This window comes from Silene latifolia, chromosome Y, assembly GCF_048544455.1.
Source record: "Silene latifolia isolate original U9 population chromosome Y, ASM4854445v1, whole genome shotgun sequence".
NCBI classification, from domain to species: domain Eukaryota; kingdom Viridiplantae; phylum Streptophyta; class Magnoliopsida; order Caryophyllales; family Caryophyllaceae; genus Silene; species Silene latifolia.
Genome location: NC_133538.1, coordinates 397665119 through 397671257, shown reverse-complemented (window position 1 = coordinate 397671257; position 6139 = coordinate 397665119).

Here is a 6139-nt window from a genome sequence, read left to right as displayed (position 1 = left end):
TCTGCCACCACTGCCTGACTTTCACCTTCCACTCCGACCTACTCCCACTGAACCCGCCGCCAAGAAGCGGCGACTTGAGACTGGAGAGGGGTCCACGCCTTCAGGGAGTACCCAGCCTTCCACGGCTACTCCCGATCCGACCCCTACTCCCACTACTACTACCACTCCTACTCTACCTCCCACTGACCAGACACAGACTGAGCTGGTCTTACCGGCTACTTTCGTACCACCTCCTCCTTTTGTGGCGCCCGCGGTCCTAGACCAAGGGAGCGCATTTTACGGTTTGTTGCTTGAGGTTGCAGCGCGTCAGGCTCGTATGGAGAGGGACATGGCTCTTGCCTTACACGCTTTGTATGAGTACCACTTGCGGCGACACAGACCGATCCCGGAGGGTTGGCCTCACCCTTCTTTCTTCCGGTACCCACCTGAGGGGTACCCAGTGTTCGAGGAGGAGGAGGAGGACCCAGAGGTGGCAGTGGAGAGAGCTCGTGCTGAGGAGCGGAGGAGGAGAGAGACCCGGAGTACAGGGTAGAGGTTGTCCGTGGGAGCAGTGACGACGACGACGAGTAGCTACTGGTCTACTCACTTCCCCAGTTTTCTGGCTGGTTTGGGGAAGTTCGTATTTGGTATGTATCTCTTACTCTTTTATTTTGTCTCCTTTCTTTTATTGTTTTTATTTTGTCGGCTGTATATTCCCGTTCCCCTGTATATATCTGCTGGTGTATGCTGGAGGACAACGAGGGCGTTGTCCGTTTTGGTTTGGGGAGGGTATTGTTTCCTTTTGAGTCTGCATTTGCATTTGTTTTGCATTCACGTTTATTTTTAAGTTTTGCATTGTTCTTTATTTTCATAAAAATCAAAAATCAAAAAATTAGAAAAATTTCAAAAAAAAATTCAAAAAAAATTCACGTTTATTTTTGCATATAGGTTGAGTCGGAACGGTAGATTTCCATGATGATAATTGCACTATAACTTGTCATTCTGCTTGAGCCTTGCACTTTATTGATAGTTATTAGCTTTGTCATACGCATAGTCTACGAGTTTTTGTTCAAATATAGCTGATTGTTTAGACTTGACCTGATAAATTGGCAAACTACTTAAAAATTCTGAGATATTAGAGCCCATAACTGGTGACATTCATGACCAGTTCATTAGGAATTTTGAGTAGTGCTCCTTGCATAGCATGTTCATCTATTTTGCACATTTATGACATTCAATTTCTCGTCAAATGCACATATTCGGGTCTGTGGTTGGTGTCACATGCAGGGAGGTGCTTGCAAATTTCCCTTTCCTTATATTTTTCACCCATTTAGCTCCACATTAGCCAAATTTGCCTTTTTGACCCATTAGCTACATCCCAAACTAAGCCTGCCTAGTCAAGCCAGTTAGTATGTTCTTTTGTGGTATGTTTTTCCGTTGCAGTTTGGCCCGTATTTCTTTGATTGGGGTTGTTGGAAAATTGAGGAAGGAAGAAGAAAAAAAAGGAATTGAGAAAAAAAAAAGTGAAAAACGTGAAACAGGAAAAAAAAAGAAAAAAAAAATGAAAAAAATGAAAAATAAAAAGCTGGAAAACGTGAGAAAAAGAAAGAAGGAAAAAAAGGAAGTTGTTCTTGTTTCAGTTAGTTATTTCAGACGGTGTTGTCTTTGACCGTCTGACTCCTCTATTCTTATTCTATATTTTTTGAGGAGAGTGTGTTTGAGTTTAGTGAGCTTTGTGCCAATTGAAGGGCACTTGTACTTAGTTTTTCAGTCAATTGAGATTCGGATGGTTTACTATGGTCCTGTTAGAAACTAGCTTGACGTTTTTACCTCCACATTTCCATAACATGTTTTGCCTTTTCTCACCTGAACCTCACTATTCCCATATTATTTGTAAGCCCTCGGCTGTGACGGACATTAATGGTTGGAGTGTGTGCATTAGTACTTGAATTATCTTTCATTTTTGTTGCATGCATGCTATGTAGGTCGCAGTTAGGTGAGTGACTGTCTTTTCTTCTCTCTTTTACATATAACATTCACCCTTTGCTTCATGAGAGAAGAGTGACCACGAGAGAGTCCGATTTTGTTGGTCTTGCAAGGTCGATAGGTTGGCTATATTTCTGAACAGCTTATAACTCGTTTGCGTATTGACTGCTTAGCTTTTACTGTTAGTCTTTGTTGCATTAAATTGGTTCAAGTAGACAAGTTAAGCTAGCTCTGAGTTATAGTTTTCGTTCCATTAGTTTAGTTTTGAGTTTACTCGAGGACGAGTAAAGGTTTGGTTTGGGGAGGTTTGATACGTGCCTAATATATAGTCTTTTTTAGCCTATTTCAGCACGTATTTCTATGCATTTTTATACTGTTTTTATAGTATTTTGCCCCGAATTGGCTACTTTGGTTCGTTTTGTCTATTTTGTAGAAATGAACGCGAAAGTAGTGGAATCGTACCCCTTTTCGTCCTTTTTGCATGCATTTAGAGGAGACGGGATTGTTCCAGAGTGAGATACTGCATTTGGAAGCGTCGTGGCACGTATTACAAGGCATTTAGGCGAGGACTTGAGCTGAAATGAAGTCAAAGTACTCGATCGAGCTGTTTTACCACTCGATCGAGTGGTTTCTACGTCCCAGAGTGGTCGATCGAGCACTTTGTACTCGATCCTTAACTTGCAGAAAGACCATCTACTCGATCGAGTAACTTTCTGGTCGATCGAGTAGTTTTGGCTGAGGATTTGGTCGATCGAGTGGTTTTAATCCACTCGATCGAGTGGTTTTGATGGTTATGGGCTTTAATCAGCCCGTGTGAATGTTTATTTTGCTAAACTTATTTACTTTGCTATTTAAGCACGCTTTACTAGGTCATTAGGACGATCTAGCTTTTTGAAAGAAATGTAGATTCATATACATGTTAACATACTCTTATGTGTCTAAATAATTTGTCATAAAATTAATTACGGATCTTATGCATGCAAACAATAATATAAATAGAGGAGAAATCATGTCCTTACATAGTAGATTTCGGCTATTAGGGCACAAGAGAGATCACCTTTCTCTTCTTGTTCTTGAGCTTTTCCAATGGAAGAATAAAGATCTAAGTGTAAGATCTCTCCCTATGTATTATACCCAAGGCTTAACACTTAATCTAATTAATATTACAATACTAGTATAATATTAATTTTAGTAGAAAATTGAACCAAAAACTTTTATAAAACTCTTATAAATTTCGGTTTTTAAGAGAGAAGAAGAGAGGATTTTTCTTCTCACTAGAACTTGTGTTTTTGGATGAGTGAATGGAATGGAAAATAATACACTACCTTTAGTATATTATTAGGCAAAATTAAAGAAAAAACAATGATCACATTTGCTTCCCCAAAACCGTGTAAGAGGAGCTTTAGGGTGAGCCAATGCATGGAGAAATTGTTCTTCACAAGGAACAATAGGCTTGCATGGCTAGGTTTCCTTTTAATCATTGTGTTTTCCACTAATTACAAGCAACATATAATTAGTATAAACCCTTCTAATTTTCGGCCCATTCTATAATATGGATTCCATATTATTTTTGTCAATTGTCTATATGTTACATGTCACATGTCACATATATTTGTTATGTATTTTTAACATATTAAAAATCAACGTATTAATAAAAATACGTCACATACAAAAATTGACTTAGTAATTTCATATTTACTTGTGCCAAAAATTTTACCAATTTATAAATCACAACTGATTGTATTTATAACAATTCATTCAATTTAATTGTTACATTAAACAATTATTTCATCCGAGTAATGATACAATTCAATTACTCAAACCGTATCTCATTTAATCACATTTCAATTTGATACGTAAATTTTACTTCCAAAATCGTCCGTCAATTTTCAAGTAATTTAATTAACTCGTAACATTATACGATTAATTAAATAATCAATTAAGAGTATTGCCCTTTAGGTATGACCTAGGGGTCAACTGATCACCACCGTCACACGACAGTAATGTCAAACTCTAGTCAGCCAATCATTACCGATATATGTTGACCGTTGTGATAACAATATTACTTCCCAATTGTATTCATTTTAATGAGACTTACACATGTGATCATCATGATCAACAGTCGTGATCGCATTATTGTCGGAGGACACATATTCCAACAATCTCCCACTTGTCCTCGACAAGTGTGCGTCACCAATTCTCTTGTCCTATTACTATCTCCCACTCAATGCAAGGTGTCTTTCAGTTCGTACTTGCAAGTGATCATATCGAGAGTGGTTTCCTCGATCTGGAGAATAACCGATTGACCTGGGACTTATCGTCATAGATACTTTCCGAGCGTGGCCACGCATTTCCGATTCATTACTCCTCGAGTGGCCCTGAGATATTGTTATAACCCTGACAAGGGGTGGACAATTCCTATCGCACTCATTCCCTTCGACTAGCCACAGCCATCATAACCCAAAATATGCCCATTTGACCCCATTTACGAAGGTCGTAGTAACACAAATCAAAGTTAATCTGAAACTGTGCCATCTTAGGTGAATAGTCTTTAGTCAAAAGAATCGACTCATTAGAATACTATAGTAGCTCTCGCCACGACCAGGCTATATAAATTTGCCAGAACTCTATAAGCGGTCATTAGGCCCGACAAAATTTTCCTAACAGCTTGCCTATGTGATCGACTAGTCATCTCACATGACTGTATGGCACTTGAACTTGCCATCAATCGCCTCACACTCTAGTCACTTCGAGACGTCACCTCATATAAGTAACTATGGGCAAAAACAATGTTAATCCATGTTCACTTTAACGGGGTTCAATTGTCTCTACAACCCGTTTGGATATAACAATGTACATGGTGAGTTAAGAATAACTCATACGACAAATGTCGACATCACACTTGGGTAGTCAATATCATATTGCAACCTTGTGATGTTTATCATAAGTGTAAACACTTATTGATTGCAATAGAAGTTTAACATCCCATGTGTCCATGTGTTCAAACTTCTTACACTTGCATTTTCCTTCACATTCATGTTTTCTCTCATAGCATGAATCTTACCAAGTGCACATCAAGGTTCTCGACCTTGGTTTTGGTTCTTTAATTTGAAAGAACTTTCTTATCGCTCATCTCATAACGAACGAATTTGCGATGAATAATACAACTTGTACTGATCAAGTGTTCCATCCACACACAATGCACTAGATATATGTTTTGTAGAATCTTGTAACAATTTACAAGATTATTCAGCTTAGCACTTCTCACAAGTCCTAGCTTTACTAGGAAAGATTGTTTTTGAATAACTTCTTATTCAACCAAGCATCTTTCCAAAGCTTCTCATTTCTCTTTCTAGCTCGAAAGTTTTAGGATTCTCATAAATCCTTACATGTGTTCGGATTTCATATATATGTGCAACCTATTGTCACATAATCGAGTATTCCGTCAAACACCGAAATCGCTCATCGGATTCTACTTGAGAATTCATGACGTTTCTATTATGGCTCACCAACCAATCATCATGCTCTTATGCATATAATTCAAAATTGGACATGTACATGATTATTCTAATGGCGGAAACATTAGTTATTGATAATCATGAGATCAACCGTTCTCAGGTTCAATGAACTACCATGATTTGCTAATGCTAATTCCATTTTCATTCATATGAATATCCTATGTATATGTTGATACGATGTGTATCTCTTTAATACTAATCCAACATCCCATGATGTAATTGGATTCATCATTGTCCATTTTCATCCAGAATTGAAAACTCAAAAGCTTCTTTATGAAAGAAGGTATTAGCTCGTCATTCTTTAATGAGTAATGAGTTTTATACATTCAAGGATGATAGCTCCCACTAAATTCCATGTCTTCACATGAGAATTTCCTAACTCCCACTCAATTCAACATATTTCGAAATTGACTTCTCGATCGAAATTTGTCAAAGATATAAATATAAATTGCTTTGCCAAGTTACTAGGATAAAACCATATATGTTCCCATCATATCCTTTCAAAAAGCCTATTTTGAAGTGGTCTCATCTCAACCTTACGGAAAGAGATTTTTAAATCTCTAACACACTCATGTCATAATGATGTTTAGTAATGTCATTATTCAAATATAAACAATATCTAGAATACGTCCTTCGGAATACTCTTTCGGAAGGAG